The sequence below is a fragment of the Saimiri boliviensis genome, chromosome 8, assembly GCF_048565385.1.
Source record: "Saimiri boliviensis isolate mSaiBol1 chromosome 8, mSaiBol1.pri, whole genome shotgun sequence".
Taxonomy (NCBI): Eukaryota; Metazoa; Chordata; class Mammalia; order Primates; family Cebidae; genus Saimiri; species Saimiri boliviensis.
In genome coordinates, this window is record NC_133456.1 from 36,730,744 (window position 1) to 36,756,940 (window position 26,197).

At 37.1% G+C, this 26,197-nt stretch overlaps 1 protein-coding gene across 23 annotated transcripts in view; it reads left to right on the forward strand.

The window, feature by feature from the left end:
* ZBTB20 (zinc finger and BTB domain containing 20) overlaps positions 1 to 26,197 on the forward strand; it is a 790,532-nt gene that overhangs the window by 596,285 nt on the left and 168,050 nt on the right. Inside the window, exon 1 of one of the 23 annotated variants that reach the window (XM_074405351.1) lies at positions 6,499 to 19,122. The exons of the other annotated variants lie outside the window; for them this stretch is intronic. The gene's annotated coding sequence lies outside the window, so the exon portion shown is untranslated. Of the gene's footprint in view, positions 1 to 6,498; positions 19,123 to 26,197 lie in introns of those variants that run through there. 23 annotated transcript variants of the gene reach the window in all.

Sequence of the window (26,197 nt, forward strand, 5' to 3'; positions counted from 1 at the left end):
AAAGGGAGAGCAATGATTACACAGGAGCTTTTAATTAACTAGACCTGGGGCAGCATATGTCACTTCCACCAACATCCCATTCAACAGAATTTGGTCACAGGACCATAGCTATCTGCAGAAAAGGCCAGGTAATGGAGTTAAGCTATGTGCTCAAGAGGAAAAGTAAAACAGTTATTAAATAATTTGCAAGTAACTACCTAGGGGTCAGAGAGGACCACTCAGGTAGAATTTAGACTTACAGTCAATGGGGGAGTATGTGGAAGCTGGTGCAGAATAGGGAATAGGGAAAAGGGGGATTGAAGGAAGAACCAGTTCTAGCTTTCACCTGCATGGGTAGAGCCCACAGTATTGATAGTGGCATGTTAGCTTTCAACATAAGCTCCTTAACAATATTATTCTTTCATCTGAGAAAATTAGTCTATTTCTGAGGGGAAAAAAATCTGCAATATGTTGCAATTTACTTACTTAAATATTGAATGTTAAAGCAGAGAGAGACTTTGTTCTCAAAACCCTCTCATTTTGGAAGTGAGAGCCTGGGGAGATCGTGGTCTCTGGATCTCACACAGTGAGTCACTGTCAAAGCCAAAACAGAACCCAGACCTCTCAGCTTCCCATTCCAGTGCTCTTTCTATGAGGAAAGTATAAGTTTCAGCATTTTTAAACTTTAACTATGGAGAAATAACCATAATATTTTATCATAAATTATTTCAATCATCTCATCTTAAATTTTACCTTCAAACTAAAGGAAAACAGTACTGATCTAAAACATCTTCTATCACAATCCAACATAGCCCATATTTCTAATTTAGAAAAAAAAATTTTTTTTGTTTATTATCTTGAAGACCAGTGCCCTCTTCTTCCTGTGTCTCATGTAAAAATTTTACAGTCCAAATATACAGAGCAAGAATAGATGAAATCAACATGTTTACCATTATTCTATCTAAACTTTAAAAGAAAAAGGGAACAAAAGGTGAGTGATAACTGAGTTGCATGGCTATAATTGAGTTTTTGTTGCTTTTATTGTTATAATATTTTAATTGGCATAGATGCTTAAATGTATATCAAATGCATGTCACAGCTTATGTACAAAAATAAATTTGACTCTGGAACACATTTTATTTAGTGAGAATGATAAATTATCTCAGCGCTTGTAATTCTCTACTTTTAAAAATCATAAGGTCAGTTCTTTAATTAAAAGATAAAGAAAAGTACGCAGTGTCCATGTAGTTAAATCACTTTTATCAGGATAATCTAGTAACCAAAAAAAAAAATTATGAAGGGAAAGACACAATCTATCTTCAGAATAATTGGTCCAAGAATGACTTCTTTATAGGCTCATAAGACCCACTTCTAGAAGTCTCCCATCACAGTAAAAGAAAATGAAAACTCTACTGTGTACAACAAATAATTTGTTCTAAACTTATTCATTTCATTTTTAATCATAAGCATTAGTTATTTTATTCTATTAAAAAGTCTTTTATATGTCAACATTCTCTTTTTCAAAACAATTGCCATGAATATGTGGTCAGCCTCCAGTAAAGGAAATACTCATATTTAAAACTAATTTAACACTAAGTTACAGTTACTGGTAAACATATGTTATTAAATAAAGTTCAGCTATATGTACCCTTACCCCAGCCTGACAGCGTCCTTCATTTGTTTCCATGAAGGCAGATTAGATGACTACCTTTTACACTCCTGAGATTATGACTCAGTATTGCACAGACCATTATATAATGAAAGACAGCTGAACATATATAAAAACCAGCTCCGAGAATGTTTGTGGACAGAAGTTCAAAGATGTAGCAGCATCTGGATGTGTATGTGATGATAATACTCTGCAAACATAGATACCAAGGGGCTTCCTGATTCCTTCATCCCTGTGAAGTAACATTGATATCGTCTTACCACCTAATATTTTATCAAACTACTGAGGCTTATTAATGAACCAATGCTGGATTGAGTGCCAGGAACATTCTACTTCCTAAGATTTACCCTCCTGTGAGGCTCCAGTCAGATTTTTGGACCTGCCATCTAGTGGCCACTGCAGTAACAAGACAGTTGTTACATTATGTTCTTTTTTTAAAATTTTTTTTCAAAGTTAAATGTGGCTCATCTGCAGCTTAATGTGGAAGTGCTCCACCCATCAAGCTATAGTTCCCACCCTCCTTGTTAGATACACTGCCGTTTTCATAGTGCAGCTTCAATCAGACCATTTGTTATGTTCACAAGAAAAACAGATTTTTCACTCAAAATGATACACTTCCCACCTGGATTTGAAAAAAGAAAGTAAGTCTTCTTCCATTATTGAAAAAAGATCTGGAGGGGGGAGAAGGGGGAGCTGGAGAGCAGGAATATATTCTGTCAAGTAGTTCTACTTGTGAGACTAATTCTTCCAAACTGTGCACCCAACAGAGTAAACCTCTTATTTTGCTGCTTTTGCTCTGATCCCCCACATAGCTGTAATGTTCTAGTTGTTTTCCCTGTCCTATAAACCACGTAGGCATTTGCTATTATACATAATGTTGGCAAAGGAACAATTTACAAATGCCTCAAGTAGGTAATTATTTGTTAGAATATAGATCTATGGAAGTATATGTTACTGTAGCAAAACCTGGTAAGAGGTTAGTTTTGTTTCTGTGTTTTCTATTGTAATCCCTGTTTGTTAGTTTTTCTTTTTCCAGGGATTTATGAGTGGAATGTAAAAATGCACAGTGGGCTATTATTATTATTTATTATTTGTCAAAGGAACATGAATATACAGAGCAAAGGCCAGTTTGTGAACTATGCCAGACAGTCCCCCGTCCAAAAGACCTTACAATACAACTCTGAAGCAGGTCCTAAAATTGCAAGACAGAATGAAAACAGATGGGTGAATGGTACTTATTCAATATCTTAAATATAGAACTCACTATGCAGGTGCATCTTCAGATGTTATTTGAAAGAAGAGACAGAATATCTTGGAATTGTGTCATTTATTCATAAATATTATAAATTTTGTATTATTTGAGAAACCATTCTAAATATACAAGGTAGTTTAAAAGAAAGTGTGAAAGCTGATTCCCTTAAATGAAACAAAGGGCAAATCAAGTGACTGAACATAAGAGAGTGGAGAAGAACCTGACCAAGGATGGGGCCAAGGAAAAATAAATCCCACAGGAACACTTAAAGTTTGATGGAAAAAAATGCAGGGATTTAAATAATAATAATAATGATAAAGAATCCAAACAATCAAGGAGGATGATGATTTTGGCAGCTATGCCTTGAATATACTAAAATTGCAGAGAGAATCCGGGAACAATCATGGCAATGACAACAATTTAGCTATGGGAATTGCAGTAGAAGGGTGTAGAATTCTGTGTGGTGGACATAGGGGTTGCTTCTAATCTTGAAGACAATATTAATAGAGCAGGAAGAATAGTTAGATTTAGCTAACAACAGCATAAAAGGTAGGAGATATTTGTTAAGGAAGACGGAAGTCAATGAACTATCCAAGGAGGCCACAGCATTTTTTTTTTTTTTTTAATACCTGTTGTCTGCCCTACACTGTGTTAGTTTTCCTAAGTATACTGTAGATATGTCAGGATCCTCAGGCCAAAAATAAACCTATATGGGTAAGAATAATCCACATGAATCCATTAGAAAATATAAAACAGCTGATGTTATGATGTATAGCAAGATTTTAGAGGTGGGAGAAATCAGCAGACATCATGGTAATCATGGAAAATCCTCTGAGAAATAAGACCTAAGCTTGGCCTTGAAGAATTGGTATGTGGGGAATAGATATAAACAAGGGAAAAATATGATGAAATCATCAGGATAGAAATCAGTGTGGTGTTTTGGGGGAGTAGTGAAATCACTTTACTGCTGGGTGAAATGGATGGTTTGAGCAAGAAAGGAGGGAGAAGCTGGTAGGATGGTAAAGCAAAGCTGTTGTGTGAACCTGAGAATATAAGGATTCATCAGCATGTTATGGGGGGTATTTATTAATTCATCCTGAAAGTATTTATTGAGGGTATATTATGTTCTAGGCACAAATTAGACAAAACTTTTCCCCTTATTAAATTTATATTTAATGAGGGAAAATAGACAACCTCCAACAAAAAAAGCAAACAAATAAGTGAACAAGTTCAGAGAGTGATTAGTGCCATGAAGAACATTAATCTGAATAAAATAGAGAGTGACAGGCTAGAGTAGTGATGACCTGAAATGGGGATAGTGGAGAGTATTGGAGGCTGGGCACAGTGGCTCATGCCTGTAATCCTAGCACTTTGGGAGGCTGAAGCGGGCAGATTGCTTGAGGTCAGGAGTTCGAAACCAGCCTGGCCAACATAGTGAAGCCTCGTCTCTACTAAAATACAAAAGTTAGTTGGATGTGGTGGCACATGCTTATAATCTCAGCTACTCAGGAGGCTGAGGCAGGAGAATCACTTGAGCCCGAGAGGCAGAAGTTGTAGTGAGTCGTAATGGCATGACTGTACTCCAGCCTGGGTGACAGAGTGAGTCTCCATCTCAAATAAAAATTGGAAATTCTTAAGACTTGGAGATAGAGAAGAGAAAGGGAAGACACAGGGGATGTGTAGCTATCTAATCTAGGAAATTAAGTTTGTAATGCTAGTCATGTAAGCTGGAAAGATGGAAAGTGAGAGAGAGGAAACTGAGGAGGGAGTAGAAAAGCTCAGTGTTCCCATAGCCCCGCTTGATGCATTGTCTATCAGCCCGCTGGTCACCACTCCGAATTCCTTGAAGACGTTAGCCACTGACTCAGTAACACTTTCCATTTTCTATGCCATTATAATTACTGGTCATTCAATGTGTAAATTCACACTCCCTCTAATACCTCCTCTCAATTCCTTGAAATTCTCATGATTGATACTACACTCTGCCATAGCTGCTCATTCCCATGGCTACACTTTTGATCTTTTAATTACTAACAATTACAATCTTCCACAATCTCAATTTCAAGCATCCCATTTTCCAACCACAGCCTAATGTCTTAGTAGTTCAATCCCTTTGTTAACCCCTAATACAACAATTCCTTAAACCCGCTAAGATCCCTAACTCAATTGATTTTACCCATAGCTTCTCATGTGCTCACTTCATTATATAGCTTAGTTTCCATGGACAGTGATTTTAATCATTTCCCTGCATGCACCTTTAACACCGTTGACCTTCTCTGGCTTCACTGTGCTCTCCTGACAAATCTCAACTATACTGATAATATGCAACTCCCCATCTATTTCATGCCTGCTTGCCAACTGAATGTGGCTGGAGAAAAACACACAAGCAAATGTATGATCCTCAATTTAAATTTATGATTACTCAAGGAGGCCCTTAATGCTGCCCAGCAAATATAATTGTTTCCTTGTCATTTACTCTTCCGTAACTGTTCAAGAGTATGTTATATTTTTCCCTCTCTCAAATTTCTAACACCTCCTCCCCCATCCTTACACTCAACTTAGAACCTTTCTTTCTATTTCACTGAAAAAACAGAAACCATCAAAAAAGAACTTCACAAATACTTGCTGTCCAGCACACCTACCCTCCCATCTGTATCTGTACCCATATATTTTGCCTTCTCTCTTGCAACTTGGATAAACTCTGTATACCCTTGGCTCAGCCCATCCCTCACTGTGCCTTAGAATCTGCCTCCTCTTGCACATGCATAAACAGTGCTCCTGTAAAAGCTCACATCTTTCTTCTGCTTTATCAAAATTTTCTATCAAAATTGTTCCTATCAGCATACAAACACACTGTAATTTCTCTCATCCTAAAAATACCCTTATAAGTCATACTCCCTAGGAGCTCCTGTCCTGTTCCTTTGATTTCCATTACAGCAAAACTTCTCAAGAAATGCCTGTAATCACTGTAGACAGTCTCCAATCCTATTCTCTAGTTCTCTCGTGACCCTCTAATTAGCTTTTGCACTTACCAGTCTAGTAAAACTGTTGATGCTAAGGTCACCAGCGACTTCCACGTTGCTAAATCCATTAACCAATTAGCAGTCTTTGTCTTTACCGATCTCTCAGAATCGTTTTACGTGGCTCATTCCTCATTCTCCATTAAAACACTTTCTCCACTTGGCATTCAGTCCACCACACTCTCCTGATTTTTCCCTACCTCGCAGTCTACTCCTCCTCAGTCTCTTTTGCTAGTATGTTCTTATTTCCCAAGCAGGTAAACATTAGAGGGCCCTAGAGCTCAATCTTTGAAGCTCTTCTCTTCTTTATTTCCATTCACTCCCTTAATATTTGCACCCAAGCTTATGGTGCAAGCTTGTATTTCAAGTCCAGGCTTTTACCCAGAATTCTAGGCTCACATATTCTGCTGCCTATTCAACATCTCCACTGTCTGTCTAATGAGCATCTCAAATTTGACATAGCAGAAATGGAATTCCTTATTTTACCAAGCAAATATATAGCCTCCCCAATCTTGGTAAATAGCACTCCACCTTTAGGGTTGCTCAAATCAAAAATGTATTTATCTCCCAGATCTTTATTTCTCTCACAAACCCCAACCATTGAACAAATCCTGCAGCTCTACCTTCAGAATAAATTTAAAATCTTACCAGTTCTCATCCTCATCACCACTACTACCCTGATCCAAGCAAGTATCAGTTCTTACCCAGATTATTGCAATAGCCTCCTAATTGTCTTCCCTGCTCTGGCCTTACCACTTACAGTCTATTCTCAAAATCATAGCCAGAATGATGTTTTGTAATATACGTAATGTAATTTCAGTCAGACCGCATCACTACTCTGCTCAGAACTCTCTAATGCAGGCGTCCCCAAACTATGCCTGGCCCGCGGGCTGCATGCGGCCCCCTGAGGCCATTTATCCGGCACCCCTGCCGCACTTCAGGAAGGGGCACCTCTTTCATTGGTGGTCAGTGAGAGGAGCACAGTATGTGGCGGCCCTCCAATGGTCTGAGGGACAGTGAACTGACCCCCTGTGTAAAAAGTTTGGGGACGCCTGCTCTAATGGCTCAACATCTCACTAGGAAGACAAGCTTTTGCAATAGTTCACAAGACCCTCCATGTTAAGTTTCCCCATTACCTCTTTAGCACTCCACCCTAGCTCACTCCCCTCAACCTTCATTGACCCCTTCCTAACCTCAAACCTACCATGCATGATTTCACCTTTGCACTTGCTGTCCTGGCTGCCTTAAATGTTTTCCTCAGATAAGGCTTGTTTGCTTATCATCTTCAGGTCCTTGCTCAATTTTCACTTCTAAGTAAGGTCTTTCATAACCACTGTATTTAACATTTCACCCTCCACCCCTTTTGGTTCATAGCACCAACTGCCTTTAGACACAATGTATATTATATTTACACATTTATTTCCTCTTGCTGTGAAATATAAGCCCCATGATTGTAAAATTATTTTTGGTTTTGTTTGGTTTTTGTCTGTTCTATGCTCTAAAAAATCCTCAGTGCCTAGTACAGAACCTGGCACATATAGAGTGTTCAGTAAATATTCGTTGTATGAAACGAAGGAAAGAATGACTGCTTCTTTCCCTGGGCTTGGAGGTGGTTTATTAAATGCAAAACATAATGCTGTGGCATGGGCTCCATGATTCTCCATGGCAAAATTTTCTTATTCCTCAAAATTAATTTTGAAAGTAAAAATGCTTTATACAGCCTTATCCAGAATATTAGACAGGCCGCTGTTTCTGTTAAGCACCCAAAGCAGCAACATCCAAAGCATTTATTAATGTTTTCTTCATTCAGTAAATGTTTATCAGGGAATATGGGTGTTCTAGACACAGGTAGTGACATGTGCAAAGACTCAGAAACTTCAGAAAACATAGTACAATGTACTGTTGCAATATTACAAGTGACAGATAATGATGCCCTGAGCTAATGTGGTGCAGTGGGGATGAGAGAGGTAGAAATGTGAAAAACATTATGGAGTGAAAGTGCACTAGATTCGAGAAATCTGTTTAGTGGAGACACAAAATACTGTCTACCTTTGTCAAGCTATAAAGTGGAAAGTGATTATAAAAGAGTTAGATAAGAATGAAACTTAAACATAGAGGACATGGATTATAAAATTTCCTTTGTAGGGTATAAACTTAAAATCTCTCATTGTCAGAGTGACTGTAAAAATATTCAGTGTGTTTACTGGTGACCTTGGCAAACTCATGTGGAAGGTGTTCCCAGATCAGACCTTAACTCTCATTCTTTTAACATTCTGACTGACTGACAGTTGAAATAGTTTGAGGTCCCCAATTTTCTGTCTAGTAGTCTCACCCTTCCTGAAAATAATTTTTTTAATTTTATGCAAAAATTGCTATATTAAGAAATGAAAAATATATGTGTGCTTTTAACAGGTAAAAGCATAAAGAAAACTAGGCTTTTAAAATTTGTGAGTTTAATAAATTAATAGTTCAAAGCCAAATTAACTGTAAATATTGCTTTCTATGCAAAACAAAGCCTCCTTTTGTTACTAGAATTACACATCTATATGCACTGGTGATTATTTGAAGGGTGAGATAAAAAGCAGCCATGATTCCTAGGTATGGAACTTGGGCAGATGGGTGAATGGTAACACTATTAATATTTGCTCGCATAGGGAACATGGGAGGAAGAGAAAGTTTGAAGGACAGGACATGTTGAATTCAGGATGCTTTTGAAATATCTAATTGTAATTGTCTAGTAGTTCATTTGATACAGAGGGTTAGAGGTCAAGAGAAAAGTAATGGCTCATGATATAGGTTTGAAAGGTTTTTAAAACAGGGAGATAAGAATGTCTAGTAGGCAATGGACATGTTAGTTTGAAATATGTCTAATAAAGCATTATAAGATACAGAGCTGGATATCAAGCTGGATTCAGTCACTTATGTGATATTTTTCTAGACTGATTTCCACTTAAATCCACTCGCACTCATCCCCCATACCAACACACATCCTAGCTCCAGCCTTACTTTAAAATGCTTATGACTTACCCTTTACATACCTCGAAATTGTATGCTGAGCAAAATTATGTACTTGAGATCACATAGTCAGTTGACTCATTACTCTAAGAAACTATGCAGTGAGTCCGTTTGCATTGTTAATAATGTCCCCCTAATTTATCTATTCTCTTTAAGTGTTCTTGTTGGATTTTTTATGAGGGGTGCATCATATTCAATTGTTATAATGTCAAATGATTGAGACATTAAAAGAGACTCCTGTTAAACAGTGAGAGGGAAGTCATCTTTATTCTTTCTATTTCCATCTTTATTCTTTTTTTTTCCTTTGCTTTTTCATAGGGAAGGAAGCAGAGGTACTCAGAAATTAAATAATTCCCTAAAGGTCAGCCTCTCTGTAAGTCAGCCTTCATGCAGAAATGTAACTTTAAATTTTATCGTTCTCTGAGATTTTTTGTTTTCTAGCATTGAATCATTTAAAAATGTTACCTTACCATTTTCCTTTGGTCACCCCTATACCTCAGTAGGTTTACCTGTTTACCTTTTTATTTTAGAATAGCTTGTGTCTGTTCTGTTCGCCTGTACTTGAAATTTTCCTGACAGGCCGGCATTGAGTAGAGATTTTATGATGGTTTTATAGCAGTAGTTGCAATCTCTGTTGTCCCAATTTTTTAGAAAGTGTGGTTGTTTGGAACTTCTCTGTGCTCTGCCTCTTTATTGGCAGTCTCACTTTCTTTCTTGTGTCTTACCTTTATCTCTCCAGAAAAGCTTCTGCAAAATGTGTCTTTCCCACCAATCACAATGCTGCACTCTTAGTGTATGCAGTCTCTATGGTAACTGGGACACATGCCACAACACCAAGATTACTGGAGCAACCATCAGAGTGGGGAAATCAGTGCATGCCCTCCTCTGGCACCATGGAAGTTTCCCCATTGAAACTGGAATCAGATACTTCTATTTTAAGGTGCAGGGCAAGGAAGGTGGCAGAGAAAATGCTATAAGCCCAGTCTCTCTAAAAGCATGTTATTGGGGTTTGATGGAATTCTTGAAGTTGATCTGATTTATCATGAATAAAGCTAGACTTGTGTACTGATCCTGACCAGACATGGATAAGCTAGTTGAACTTTAGGAGATTTTTTTTTTTTTTTTTTTTTTTTTTACTGCAGATACGTAACTAAACAAGAGAATTTTACTTAATTAGTATATATGCTTAGGTAAGCTCAGGGAAATGACCCATATACTGTAAAAATTATTCACTTGTATTGTAGGGACAGACGTTTCCAGATGATTTCTCTAGCAATTGCATTGTAGACAAAGGGAAGGCAAAGGGCAAAATTGGCTCTGTCTGAGCATGTCTTAGAGTGGGGGCAGTTCTATTAGGTCTTGAAGGGAATGAGGATGAAGCAATGAGGCTCTTCTGGTGTACTTCTTTTAGGACTGAACTTCATTCTAAATATGCAGAGGATCAGACTGCCAGGTACAGACCAATACAAACAAAGGGCATAAAGCGGAGTTTTATAACCTTGGCCTGTTAACCTTTGGGGCCAGACACATCTTTGTGGAACAGGGCTGTCCTGTGCACTGTAAGATGTTTAGCAGCATCCCTGGCACTTACTCTCTAAATGCCAGTAGGAACTTCTCTAACTGTGACAACCAAAAGTACAAATGTCCCCCATGGGGTCAAAAAGTAGCCCCAGGTTGAGAACCACTAGCCTAAAGCAAGATGCACTTGGGTAAGAAAGCAGAGTTAGAGAATCCTTTAAAAGGCCCAGAATATTCACTAGTTGGTCATTCAGCAGGTATTTATTGACCCTCTATTATCTTCCAGGCACTCTTCTATTTATCAGGAATACCACTGTGAACAGAGTCATGATCTCATGGAGCTTACCTTCTAGCAGATGTACACCACATGTTCCTAACTAGCAGGTTCCCCTTCCCTCCACACAGCATAACAGCAAATGCTTCAAGCCAACTGAGGGCCAAGAAAAGAAAAACACAAGTTCACATTTAAAGATTCTTTTTTCAGTTTGTGAACCTCAAAACGGCTTTGATTTAAAAATGAAACTTGGCAAGTGATTAGTTCATATGTTGTAGTTTATACTATGTTTTAATCATTTTGGGTGTTTTCAAAACAAATGGTGAGATTAGGGTTTTTTTCTTTTCTATTTTTGGCCCCTTTCCTCTGGAGAGTCCTTCTCTTGTGTTTAGTTCTTGGTGTTCTTAGTATATTTGAAGAATGCTTTTAAGTATTTGAAATGTGTGTACATGGTTGAAAGGGGATGAGGAAGAAGAAACATAAAACTTTGTAACCCTGCTCAAACAAATACCCATACCCCAGCCCTAAAGCAGTGTCAAGGCAACACATCTTCAAGAAAGGCCCCTCGAAAACCCGTCCTGGGCCAGTCCTCTAACCCAGGTGATCTCCTAACACCCTTTATATGTTCCTATGAGTATGTATGATAAAGAATGGACTGTGAGATTTGTTGTTCAGATTTTTCCCCTTAGAATGTGAGCTCAGTGAGGATTAGTACCACGTTGACTTTGTGCACAGTTCTGCTATCTTCAGCATAGGGCCTGGTATACAGTAAGTGCTTAGGAAATATGTGTTGAGTGACTGAAAAACTAACGGAGAAACCCAGATTTTGAGGTGTCTTCCCCAAACACTAAGCCTGTGCACTGCCTGTGGATTAGCCTGCCTCCAGTATGACACCTCACTAAGTTGCTCATTACTTCATAAACTGTGAAGTTATATGTTCACTATCTAATTCCAAGCATTGTTCAAGAATTTAGAGGATAAATGCCTGTGACTGTCAGTGTGGGGCACAGAGTAAATACTTGTTTAATGTATGTTTCCTTTACTGGAATTTAAGCTATATAATGTGGAGAACTTGATCTGCCAATAATGTTATCCTCTGTGCCTAGAATGATGTCTGACACAGAGTAGATATTCAACAGAAATTTGCTGAAAAAATAAATGGCAGGCATTTCATCTATTAATATATTTACTGATATATTGAGTCCTTTTTCCTGAACAAAAAATGCAGTAACACGATTAAGTTCTTAGTCATTCATTCAGTACTCTAGAGCAGTGCCTAGCCTATAGTAGGCACTCAATAAGTACTTGATAAGTGAAAGAACTGATTCCAATACACTGAAGAATTTTCTTTACTGAATGTATTAGTTTTCTAGGGCTTTGTAACAAACTGCCACAAACTGAGTGGCTTAAACTACAAAAATTGTTTGTGTCACAGTTATAGAAGCTAGATGTTCAAGATTAAAGTATCAGCAGGGTTGGCTCCTTCTAAGGCTGTGAGAATCTGTTCCATGTCCTACCCAGCTTCTGGTGGTTTCCTGGCAAACTGTGGTGTTCCTTGGCTTGTAGGAGCATCATCCCAGTCCCTGCCATCACTGTCACATGATGTTCTCCCTGTGTGCATGTCTGTGTTTAAGTTTCTTCTTTTTATAAGTACACTTGTCATTACAGGCCTACTCTACAGCATGACCTCATCTTAATCACATCTTCAGTGACCCTAATCACAAATTATTCATATTCTAAAGAATCGTGGGCCAGAATATCAGCATACGAATTTTAAGGGAACATAATCAACCCATAATACTAAAATAATAGAGATCTTCTGGTAGTAACATTTTGATGGATGACTTCCATTTTGAAAACATCAGCTTCTCAAAATAACATCAAGACTTATGATTCTGTATGGAAATTGATGTGGTGATATTAAATAGCATTTACTATGTTATCTCAAGACATATATGTTTATAGGGAAGACACATAAAGTCCAAAAGGCATGAATGTACATGGCATATATTCTTGAATGCTGAGTAATGTGGTGTGACAAGACAATGGATTATGTGGGGAAGACTGCTGAGAGGTGCCAAAGGGATTGTATACAAAGCAAAGGGGTTTGGGATTTGGGCTTTATTTTACAGGTCTCAGAGAACCAACAAATTAAATCGAAACTTATTGAATGGTAAATTAGTATAGCAAGGATGGATTTTATTGTATGTAAATTATCCCTCAGTGAACTTGATCTTTAAAAGAAAGAAAACAATGAGGTTGAAGAAAGGATTTTGGAGACTAGCAATTCAGAAGTTTTTGGTGACTTTGGCAAAAAAGAAAAAATGGTTTAATTAAAAACAGCTAGAGAAACCAGATTGTAATGGGTTGAGGAATAAATGGGAGCTTAGGAAGCTTGAAGGTGGCACAAAAGAGAGAAAGATAAGGTCTGCAAAAGATGGTTTGTTGTTTGTAAGTTGATTATCATTGTTATTGTTGTTACTTTAAATGAAGATAGCTAAATGAAGTTGGCAGGCAGTAGGAAAATTGAGAATACAAAAGAAAGGAAAATTAACTGATATAATAAGATCCTGAAGGAGGTCGTCAGTGCTAGACAGAAGGATCTCTGAAATGTTACAGGTAGATTTATTGGTAGAGGTGGAGTGATAGGAAGTGCCATTTGATGGCCTCTGTTTTCTCTATGTAAAAGGAGGCAAGGTTAATAACTGAGAGTGAAGGGTAGGGGATAGGTTATAACCAGTTAAATAGAGTGATGAATGAAACTGGGGAGTGAAAAAGAAAACTGACTAGGAGCAAATTTAAAAATTGCAAAGTAATTGTGAAACTTGAACTTATGCTGGAAACCACAATTCTGCAGGAGCATCAAGCTGTACAGTTCTGTGATTTTTCGCCAGCATGGCTCAGCGGCCTGGAAGCTGAGGAGAATACACATTTGGTTCATCTGAGCTCCAGATCTAGGTAGATACAGCTGAGAACTACGAATCAGGGAATTGATGAAGCTGGTGGATATCTGTAAAGTTAACAACCATGGGCATCCAGACTTGTAGAGAAGAAATTGGAAAATAATAGTCTGGAAGAAAAGAGGTAAAAATAAGAAAACCAAAAAGTCAGGGTGAGAAGGTAGAATACTGTTTTCTGGAGCCATATGTGTCCCTGTAAAGAGCCCAGCCCCTGCAATACAAGTCTTTTGCCACAGGTCTCAGAGAAACTTCAGAAAGTAGAATGAACACATAAGATGGCATAGACTGGATTCAGGAACATATCCTGGTGGTCAGTGTTTCATTCCTAACTTGCCACTAATTTAAGGCAGCTGTCATTACCACCATTACCACAGAACGCTAATCCTTAGGGAAAGAACGTAAGCGTGGAAGAAATACCTGTGCATGTAAGAGTAGAATAAATAGGAACCTCCCATGGGGCAACGGCAATAAACTTGACAAGAGGCAAATTTTTTTTTCTTTTTTTTTTTGCCTTGGATTCCAAAAGTATACTGATGTTTCCCTCAAGGCATGCTCTTTTACTTCTCTTGAGATTATTGATTTATTCTGTTAGAGAGTCTATAGAGATGACATTCTTCTTTTGGCCCTCACTCCCCTTCTCTCTGTTTTCTCTTTCTCCTCATTTCCTCCTATCTTTAGGCATCGAATATTGTCATATGTCTCACCAATCCTTCCCAACCCAGTGACGAAATAAAGTATTCCCATGACTTGCCATTGGATTTTTTTTAATCCCCAAGAAGAGCAGGCTAAGAAGTTAGTGCTTGGTTAGAAAACACTTTTAGGTACTTTGCAGATAACACCGTACCACGAATCCTTCATGCCCTATGCATTTATATGAACCTGGGTTTCCCTCTCTGGTATTCATAAGAAAAGCCCTGTTTCTACGGGCCCTGTCTTCATATGTCATCCTAGCAAAGTAACCAACCATGTTATTCACTGTGAGATACCATGCTCTAGTTATCCTTTACTTGCTTGAGTGGACTGAGATGAACATAATACACAAGGTTTAGCAGTTCCTAAACCCTATGGGAATTCCTAAGCTCCTTCTCTTGATGTTGTCAATGTATAAGTTCAACAAAATAGCTTTGAGGGAATTTCAATAAACAGCTCTAAATAAGTCCTCTTTTCTTTGCAAATATAAATCCTTTGTAAAATTTCCTTTTTTTTTTCCTTTTGTTTTCTACTCCTGATTCTATTATAGCTCTAACAATGCTAAAAACCAGCTGCTTTGGAGATTAATATGACCAGACAGACCATGAATTTTTTAAATCTCAAAAGTCCCAGTTTATCCTTCTTGGTAAATCAAATATATGTTATATATGCACACAAACAGACACATACATACATACATACATACACATATATATTTATGCAGCATATTATCATATCTTCTCTAACTTCTTTTTTCCTTTTTTTGTCTTATGTCTGCTAAAATTCTTCCTAAATGCCTTTTTGTTATAAAGAGGTAGGAGGGAAAAAAAAAACTGAAGGAATGGAGGAGAAAAGAATATGAAGTGATAGAAGATGGAAAGAGAAGGTACACTATGGAATAAGTGAAACCAGTAGGGAGATTGAAAAAGTAGCGATCTTCTTTACCCTAGCTCTCTTGGACTGCTTTTAGGTTTGGTTTTGATATTTATCTCACCTAATGCCCCAAAATGACCTCTTCCTAGTAACTTGTTCTACCAAAAAAATTCCTTTTACTGTCAGCAAATATCTCTTACCTGCCAAGCAGGTTGACATATCCTGCCCCAGCATCTAAACATCCTCTCCAGCCTGCCAAGCCCCTAACCACCTGACCCAGGGGACTTGGACCCATGGCCATTAGTTCTACACACCCCCTATTGCCATGCCAGCATGAAGAGTGTTAATGGCTGATGTAAGTGTGAAAGAACTTAAGCAATAATTTTACTTTATTAACATTCAAAATACAAATAGGTAAACAACATGTTGAATTCATTAAATTCTTCCTTCACTGTTTAGAAATATGAAAACTGCATTTTTAGAAAAGGGATTGATTGATGTCATGTATGTATTTGTTCACTTCTGTTGATGCAAGATAATAAGAGTATTAACATAGAGGTGGGATAATGGTATTTATAATTTCATCACCACTGTTTATATAAGATAAAAATGTCTGAAAAGTAACAAAGAGAACATTTGCTGCTCTGTACATACATTAAATTCTCCCGTTTTTGTTTATAAAGCATATGAGGAGGAAAAACAAATTAAGAAAGAGTTAGTGTTCCTGATACCATGTCCACCAACATTTACCTAAGGTAGCCAGGTTCAGAAATACCAAAATGTAATGGAAAATGTACCTCCTTATAAGGGAATACAGGGACTAGAAACATGCACTTCGTTAACTGCTCTCTGAGATTGAAATTACTTGAGCAAGATTATAGTCCTCTGTTCAATGCAGAAGTCGTTCTACCCCAGAGAGGAGTGAGTACTAAGCCTGGGAGACCAGTGACTTGTAGGTAACTTGTCTGTAACTTGAGATATGTATCTTAGGGGCTGAGGTTTTATTACCTCATTCAAAAAGGAAAGAGAGAAAATGGTGCTTAAGATCAGATTGTAAGGACTCATTTCAAAAACTTAAATAATTCTGGACAGACTTATATTTTCATGGCTGTTTGAGAAATAAAAGGTAGTTGGGAATGGAGAAGGGGTTTCTTATCTATGTAAAAATTAGCTGAGTTGATAATATAGGTCACAAAGGGTCAAGTCATTCATGAAAGGTTAATGGATGTTATAGGGCAAAAAACAAAAACAAATGAGGAATAAGAAATGGGGTCATCATGAGCAGGTGGTTATATTTATAACTTGTCTAAAGTGGGCTAATAAGCTGTCAGTGATAATAGAGACAGAAAGTCTCCAAAACATACATTAGAATGGAAGGTCCTTGAGGGCAGAAGTAGTGAATCAATAATAGGCTTTGAAAAACTGTCTGTTGAATTAATTAATGAATACATGGCTCCATTTGGGAAATAGTTTGTATATTCTCCTCTATCTTAACCAACTCTCAAGGTAAGTTCAGAAACTTTATTATAGGCTGTCATGAAAGAGTTGATATTTAACAAGGTCATAAAACACTAACTTTTTATTAATTAGTTCCTTTTAATCTCCATCCACATTCCTATTTCTGTCTACCCTCATAGGTAAGCATATTTTATTGTCCGTTGGACCCATATTGCATGACAATGTTGGGAGATGAAGTCAGAAAGGTAGTAAGGGACATACTGCATTGGCCTAACAGACCATAGTAAAGCCTTTAGAATCCCAAACATCTGTGAGCCTGAAAAAGTCTAATGGCCAGGAGAGTCTTTGAAAACAACAACCACCCCATTTCTTATTTATTTTTTTTTATTTTTTTTTTTATTTTTTTCAGAATGACCAGATGAGACACTTTCAGCCAAAGGCTGGAGGCCTAAATATAAGAGCCTGATTTAGGCTATTTGTTAACTGTGATATTTCTGACCAGTATAAATAAAAATAAACTGTGCTTCACTGGACCTTTGTTTTTTGCCTATTGAGCCAGTTTTACCCATCAATTTACCCCAATTAGCAGCCTTACATAAGAGAAGCTTAGGGAGCGATGGCAAATGTGTTCTTCAGCACACTGAAGACCCTTATAGAACTTATCTATCAGGGTCTCCAGTTTCAGAGTGTAGGATTTAAGACACTTCAAACAAAAATTTTAAATAGTAAATAGGTTTCATTTGCACTAGCTGTTCACTGTACTAAGAATTACAGAATTCCTGTGTATTTAGTAGTGTATGCATAACTGTTCACTTTGCAAAGGAAAGAGAGGTTAAAAGTTCACATAAGACATATATGATCTCTAACCAAGTCCTTCCATGGTGAACCAATTTGCTACATTTACTTGTGAGAATGAAAGAAGTCTCATAGTTTGCTTAAGTTGGGATATTCAGAAGTCATTTTCTTCTCCATTTATGTCTAAATCTTTGCAACTCTGAAGCCATGTTACTGGTAGAACTGAGGGAAATCGCCTAGAATTTTTCTTTCTTTCTTTCTTTTCTTTTCTTTCTTTTTTTTTTTTTTTTTTTTGAGACAGAGTTTCACTCTTATTACCCAGGCTGGAGTGCAATGGTGCAATCTCAGCTCATCGCAACCTCCGCCTCCTGGGTTCAAGCAGTTCTGCCTCAGCCTCCCGAGTAGCTGGGACTACAGGCGTGCACCACCGTGCCCAGCTAATTTTTGTATTTTTAGTAAAGACGGGGTTTCACCATGTTGATCAGGATGGTCTTGATCTCCTGACCTCATGATCCGCCCGCCTTGGCCTCCCAAAGTGCTGGGATTATAGGCATGAGCTGTCGCGCCCGGCCAGAATTTTTCATGTCATTCACAGAAATGACGGATTTACAATATGGTGAGTCTTTTGAAAGCTTCTGACAAGACCTAGAACTTGTCTGGCTCCATATATCTGTCCAGGATGTATTTCTATGATTTATCCGATGAGATTCTTAGCAGAGCCTTACATTTACTGCATAAAATAATGATATTTCTTTTCTTTGCCATAGCAAAAAACACTCTATACTATACACATTATGTTAAAGGTTAATTTTTTTTTAAGCATGTGGACAGAGTCTGTAAAATCTTTCTCAGTTTCATCATGTTGACAAGCTGATTCCATTAAATCACCCACCATCATCATGTTCACTTTTTTTTTCTTTTTTGAAAAGTTAGAAAACAGTGATCATCTTAAAGTTTTCAAGGCATTACCTTTGGAAAAAATAAATCTAGAAAAACATGAGTCTGTTCCTTGAAATGGGGAAAAAAAGGGCCTTCTCTTGAAGCTGTTCGAGACAGGAAAGGAGCGCTCAGTCTTTTACCCGCTGTAAAATGGGATGTTTTTTAAACATTCTGAGTATCGATCAACCTTTCTACGTCAGTGTTCATTATACGTTATTTGCTATTTCAAATGGACACTGCAAGAAGTTGAATGAATGACATGAAAGAGATTCATTCAAGGATTTTTTTAGTATTTTGCACCCTCAGATGAAATACAATTAGATAATGTTTTAGGATCACACTGCTGTTTTGAATTAGGGCAGATATATCTCTACTCCTCCCACCACCATGCTTTCCTCACTGAGAGGGAAAAAAAAAATCATAGGATCATGCTGCTTCTGGGTCATTTAAAGCATTGAGTGGATATGTGAAATGAGAAAAAAAAAAAAAAAAAAAAAAAAGCTCAGTATGGGGTTAATTAGCTCTGTGGAGTTGTGGGTGGGTCACTTCCTCAGGACCAAATCATGCAGGAGGAACCATGCATGTGCAGACTGACAAAATTAAAAGAAAGCCCATGAACCTTCAGACTTTAGGACAAAAATTGATTGCCTTTGGAAACAAGAAAGGAACCCTTTCATGCAGTGAGTACTTTGGGCTTTATTGGTCAGAGACAAATGGACTTCCCTTGAAGTGTCTGCTATAGGCCACTGTCATACACTGAAAATGAAACCATGGTTTGAGAAAGACCTGGCAAATCTGGTCCTTTTAAAAATTAACCTCTGCTGACACTTTTTAAAATCACGTATTTCTCAGCTTATTTTAGTGTGCTTTATTTTTGAGGTCTCGTCTTGGAAACAACATAATTTCTTCCCCAAAGTATAGGTGAATCCTTTATATTTTCATAATCGCGTTTCACGGTATTTCGCAGACTGCTGCAGGTTCCCTGCCTGCTGAGATTCGTTCAGCCATGGTTTGGCCTGAAGGGTTCCCACTAGGTTGTTTACAATCTAATCCTTGAAGTGGGAGGTTAAGGAGCAGATAGAAAACATCCTCGATTCCTGGATCATTAATAGGTGAATATAAGAATTCAGATATTTACAAGGGGAAATCTCACAGGCTAGGATTTCTAGGGCAGTAAGATATTGTGAAAGGCTCCTTGAGCATACACTGACAAGGAGCCAGAAACCAGTGGAAATTATCCGTGAGGAAAACACTGACAAATATGTTAATAAAATTTCACTGCAACCATTTGGGTTTTCTTATGTTTCTTCCTACATTACTCTGACTTTAGTAGTAACAGCACTTCATAGAGTATACAGAGAGTCACCAAATGTTTATGACTTTTGAGAAGAATAATAATGTGTGTGTGTGTGTGTGTGTGTATAATGTATGCATTTATAGGTATATAACTTTATTTGAAGTAAAACTATGAGCATAGCTGGCTTCCTGAGTTGGGTAAGCAAATGACTCCTTTTAGCAGTATACTTGGAAAACTTGAAGCATCTAAGACAGAATTTGTTACCACCACCAACGCCAACACATACACACACACACACACCAAATACTTTCGTTATTACCTGTGAAAAAAACCGGAATTTGGATCTTGTATCAACAGTTTAAAAAATGCAAATTCCCCTAAGTAGAAGTATTAAAACAAATAAATGAATATATTTTTAGCAAACTGAGAGCAAGTTGTGGTTGGGGAGATGGAGAGCTAAGAGTATCCCCAAAGAAGCAGTTCCAGTCACATTTGTTTCTGTTTCTTCAACTTCCTGGTGATAAGACTGTGGATGTGGAAATAAGTAGGACTAGAAGGTGGGGAAAGGAGGGATTAAGTTTTGTTAATTCTAACAGCCCATGTTAGCTTATTGTGCCACAGCTTTTCGAAATTCAAGTTTCTGGTTAGCTTGACACCTTTGCTGTTCTATTCATTCCCATCATTTGAAACAGCATAAGCAATGGCTACATGCACCAACCATTATCCTAGTTAGATTGTCAAAGTTGACTTAATGCTGACTTTATTTTCTGTAGTGATGCTGAACAAAACGTTTCTTTTGAAAGGTCTTAGACCTCTATCCTCCCAACTCCTGATCACAGTAATAACCAACCTCAAGAAGTCATTAGTGAAGACTCGAACAATATCCTATAACAAGTCGGCTATGAAGAAATTGGCATAGTTTGTCTCTTTGATTCATATTCTTATGGAAATAATGGCTTGCAAAGTAAAACTACATTTCTCTGTCTCTGTGTCTCTCTTTCTCTCTCAAATTCAGTTTTCTTTCTTTCTTTCTTTCTTTTGCTGTATCTTCTTTACAAGTTACACTGGGAATGAATATTTTGTTTTTGTACTTCTTAACAAAGTTTGAATAATGCTCAAAGGCTTTAATAGCTAAACTTCATCTTTAGAGATAGCTTTCTTCTATAACGTACTGCCAGTTTCTTATGTGTGTATATTTTTGACCTTCCTGATGCCTTTGCAATGGACTGCCTGTTGATTGGTACATGTTAGTGCTTTGCTTATAAGAGTTGGGCAATAGTTCAGTGATCCAGTCCAGATCTGGGCCATAGATAGAATGGACTCATCTTCTATTTAAGAAATGTGGCAAACTGCTTTAAATGAATTTGGTTCAGACAAGGTCATTGGAACTGTTCATCTAACCCTGTGCTGTATATGTAATGGACACTTCTGCTGAGCTCCAAAGCTACAAGGTAAATAGACAAAAAAAGCCAGTAACTTGCCATCCCTGTTAGACCTTATCTCTGAGTCTGTTATTAGATTTACATTCTTAATCATATGGGGTACATTTTGGTCATTTAAAGTAATTTTTTATTGGTTCTCCTGTTGTTTTTGAAGATAGTTCTGGAAATAATAATAATAATGAATTCATATATTACTTTCTGGACTTTTAAAAAACTTTTTAATTGGAAATTGAGTTTATATGCATATTGAATATCACATTTATGAAATATTCAGAAAATTTCTTAGACATGAAATAATTAATTGTTAGACTCCTTTACTCTGTGAAATCACTAGGTTAAAACTTTAGTAGATTGAAGTACATATTTCCCAATTTTATTTGTGTTATATGCACTTGGCAAATTGAATAAAAAATGTAAGCACCATATATTATTATTTTGAATTTAATAACTTACTATCTGTATTGCTTATTTCTCTTTAAACTATAGAATGTATTTCTCAACTGTATGGTGATTCTTTATAATTTTTAGGGTTAACATTTTATAGAATTTTATAGAATCATACAGAGTTAAACAAGACGAGAAAAGTTATTGAATTCATTCTCCTGACTGGAGGCAGAGCTGCATTTATTCCATCTAAAATAGATGAAGATTTTTCCTATTTTAAGAGAGTCAGGAAGAAAGAAATTTCAGAACTGCTCTTAGCAATCTATTTGATTATTTACCACTTGCATATTTAGGATGTTCATCTTTAAGTCTTAAATTCTGCACTGGATGGTTTAATGTCATTTTGTCGTACGACAAAAATGCTGATCGTTATCCTCTTTGTAACAACTTTTCTTATAGTAAAAAACTATAAAGACACACCTCAGCTCTTTCTTACCTAAGCTAAATTATCCCAGTTTTTAAAATATTTACTTTCGCTTTTATAGCTCTTTCTATACCTGAGTGGCAAAGGGGACTATTTTTAAAAGTTCTGTTATATATGGTGTCTCTTAGAGAGGCACTGCATATTTTAATTTCACTGTGCTGATGTGGAAATAGCCACAACTGTTTCATTATATGCTGATGGACAGGGCATTTGTGTTCATTTAACCTTGAGGTTTATACTTGTTCCCAAAAAAGTAAGTGACTCATAGCATTGACTAGACTCAAGAATAAAGAGCATCAGTTTTCCTAATCTTAAAGCTCTTCTTGCCCCCACTCCTAAAATGCACTAAAATTAACTTTTCCTTGACCTCTCTCTGGTGCTATTTATTTACTGATTTAACAACTTTCTTCTGTCATCTCTGTCTCCTAAAATAGATGGCCAGCATTTATTCAACAAACATTGGAGTGTCATGCTGTGTTTCACACACTATGCTAGGCTTGGGAGATTCAAGTGTGAACTGTTAGCTGACTCAGGGATATAGATGTCCCAGGCATGTTCAGGAAGGAGCAAATAGGCTATCACCATATATAAAGAAACAGTGGTGGGAAAATTTTTCTTAAAACTAGAGAGGTGGGCCAGGGCTAGATTGTGAAAGGTCTTGGATGATCTTAAGCAAATAGTTAGTAGTGATAAGGACCAAAGTAACATTTTTCAATCTAAATTACAAAAAGCTCTTTCCAAGTCTTTCACATACAGACTGTGCCCATATTGTCCCATATCTAGAAAATCATTGGGTGGGAGTACCTGCTTAACTTATATCTTTTGATGTAAGTTTAGTGTCATGATTTTTCCCTTTATATTGTTTTTTAGCCAATTGAGGAACCATTTGAATAAAGACAGCCTCTGTTCACACTGATCTGGATGCATCTCCCTTCCACCTGCTGAACTCATTATTCCAAAGCCTTTTTACCACTAACGTGTTACTTCTGTGTTTATATTCCAAGGAGTCCCAGGATGAGTTTGCCCTATAATAGGAATAGCATTATTATACCAAATGGCATTAATGGTAGGCTGTGAGCAGCATGATGTCCAAGTACATCTAAATGATTAGACCACATGATAGCAGTGCCAGACCTTTTCAGCATCCCTTAAAGGAGATCAATTTACTATAGGTCAAAGGTCCTGGTACATTAATCCATTTGGAATTTATAGAGCTATAGTTTCAGGAGTTTAAGACATGGAAGAGAAAGTTATTTGGAATCAGATTGTAAAGGGTTCCTGAATGTCATCATGCTAAAGAATTGCATCTATTTTAGCAGCAATGAAAAACCATCTTAAATGTATTAAACAAATTCAGTCCTTGCCACCCCTCCTGGCACTACTGCTTTCATTTCATTCTGGTCTCTTAGACCCTGTCCCCGTAAGAATCAAGAAGGATCATGGAGACTCAGATGGGGTGCAATGGAGTGTTACATTATATCTTGGGATTGTCTCAGACTCAGAAGCAGTTCCAGACCTAAGTGCTGAACTTTAAAATCTTCTCTCTTTATTGATTATGACCTTATTTCATCATTGAAATTTTTGAAGCTAGACCATTTTTTAGAATCGTTATCATAGCATCTTAAGGGGGAAAAAAAGACCTCATTATCATTCTATTATTGTTCTTCTTGAGATGGATCCAAAATAATATGGTTTTAGAAAGCAGACCCCAAGATATGTATGACCATTTATGGCATTTATAATCTTCTTCTTTCTAACCAAAAGGAATGAAAATACATCAAGACTCTGGCCTGCAGGAAACCCCAAAGTACCTAGACAGTGATTGCACAGGTTCTGTATGCGTATATGAATACCTTTGCATCTGGCTTTATCTTGCAAACCTTTTACCAAACAGAAAATAGAAAATTAAAAACTCCCAAATTCAGGATGCATGAAGTGTCATTAAATCTAGTACAAATTTTTTGAATCTGTCAGATAAAAGAAATCATGTATCCAAAGTAAAGATGGAATATCAGTTGACAGGCACTTAATTTTGAGAGACATATGTATCTAAAAATCTAATACTGCCTCATCCTTTGAAAACACTGGAAACCAGAAAGGTATTAGGAAAATCAATAAGGTAAAAATCATCATCCTACTATTTGAAATGACTCCCACATAAGAATTAATTAACACAATACTTCTAGAACCTTAAAGGGGTGTTAAAACATTATCTCTACCTATAGAAAACAAACATATAAACCCATCTAACTTTTAGACAAGTAGTTAAAGAAAAAAATTGGAAATATTAATTAAGACTGGAAATAAGAGGTCATTTCTGTCTTGTTTTCACACCATTTACCCTTTTCAGCTAGACGGATAACTGTTGAACTTTGCTTCATCCAAATTCCCCAGCTCTGTCATCAATGCAGTGACACATTCTAATTTTCTGACTCATTTGTGATGAATAATCTCTCCCTTTTTATTCACAATGCTGAAAGTAACCCATTTTTGTGTATTATGATTACTTATTTTCCTTTTTTTATTGCACTATTACTGTTTTCTCTCAGCAGAATTTGTCTCTCTCTTTATCAACCAGTGTGAATCCCACATTAAGAAAAGCCCATGGACAGTAACATTGCCTAGGCTTAAAGTTAGTCAAGAGGAATGAGAGTCTAACCACCCAGATTCTGTTTTTAACCCAGCCAGATACCTCAGCTGGCAAGTGGCTCAGCTTCTTCACCATAAAATGGGTATAATAATAGCTTTCCCTTACCACTGTGGAATATTTAGAATGCAAATCAAGCCAAACCTGTCTCCTTCCAAAGAGAATCTAAAACTATCCTGTGTAATCCTGAATGAGCCCAGATTCAAGGGGAAGCATAAAGTGAGAAACACCTAAAGGTAGTGTAATTTAGTAGTTTGGAATGGTACACGCTTATCCAGATGCCAGAGGCTGTGTGATCTGAGCTAAGTTTCCCAATTTCTGAAATTTCCCTTTTTTTCCTCTAGTAAATTGGAAGTAACAGTGTTTTCTCTTGTAGTGGGGATTAAATGATATACTGTTAACCACGCCTCTCAAACTCTTCCACTTAGGTGATCTTCAAATTAAAGTGAGTGTCCTAATACTAAGGGCATCTGCCAGGACATTGCTTGAAGCAGTCTGCCACAAACAAGACTTTTCAGGGAAGTCTCAGGTTTCACCCAAAAAATATATACAAATTTTGCTTTCTACAGCCCCTCATATATTCTCGTTTGGTTCACTCAACTGGAAGTTCCATGAGGACAAGAACAGTATCTGTCTTCTTTCTTCTATAACATCCAAGAAATAGTTATTTGATAAATTAATATATGTGCAAATAAGAGTTTAAATTACTTTCCCTCAAGAAATACTGACTCTCCAGGAAGAGAGCCCTATATTTATTATTTATTTTGTGGCTTCTTCTACTCCTGTTACACTGCTCACATTCCTGGGTATACTTATATCCAAATTTGAGAAGCATTTATTTATCAAGGTACCCAATGGACTCAGTAAATAGTGAATGTTATTATCATTATAATCTGTCTTCTCACTCCTCCTCTGCTCCGTTGTTGCTAAGGCTTTGTAGACTTTTTTAAAAAAGGAAATTAGAGAGGACGAGGAAGGTAGGAGTCTGGCAGGCTTTCAAAGAAGCGTGTGTGGCTCTAACCACACACCCTTACCCTCTTAGAACTCTCTTTATTATACATTTTCTTTACTCCTGGCTTTAGTTTATAGCGTTTTATTAAAACTTTCTAGAGGTGAGGATTGAAAAAGGGTTTTCTCCCCTCTCTGCCTAGGCCATTGGATTCTAACCTGGGATTCATGAATACCCTTCATGGAGTCTAGGAATTCCTTGAAACTTGGAGTTTTTGAGGAGTTTTCTGGGGCAAGAGATTCTCATAGGGATCTGTGTCATTTTAAAATGTTGAAATCACTGCTGTATAACTTAATGTAAACTACACTAGAATTGACTTTACAGTTAGAATTAATTTTTTTTATTCCTTGGAGATTGACACTATATAACAATTTCCACTCAGAAATTATATAATGAAGATTAAACTTCACTAGTCACCACTCATCATCCCCCTCTCTCTGCTCATCCCCCACCTTCCACAATGATTTACTTGGCTTTACAGTTTAATGTCCT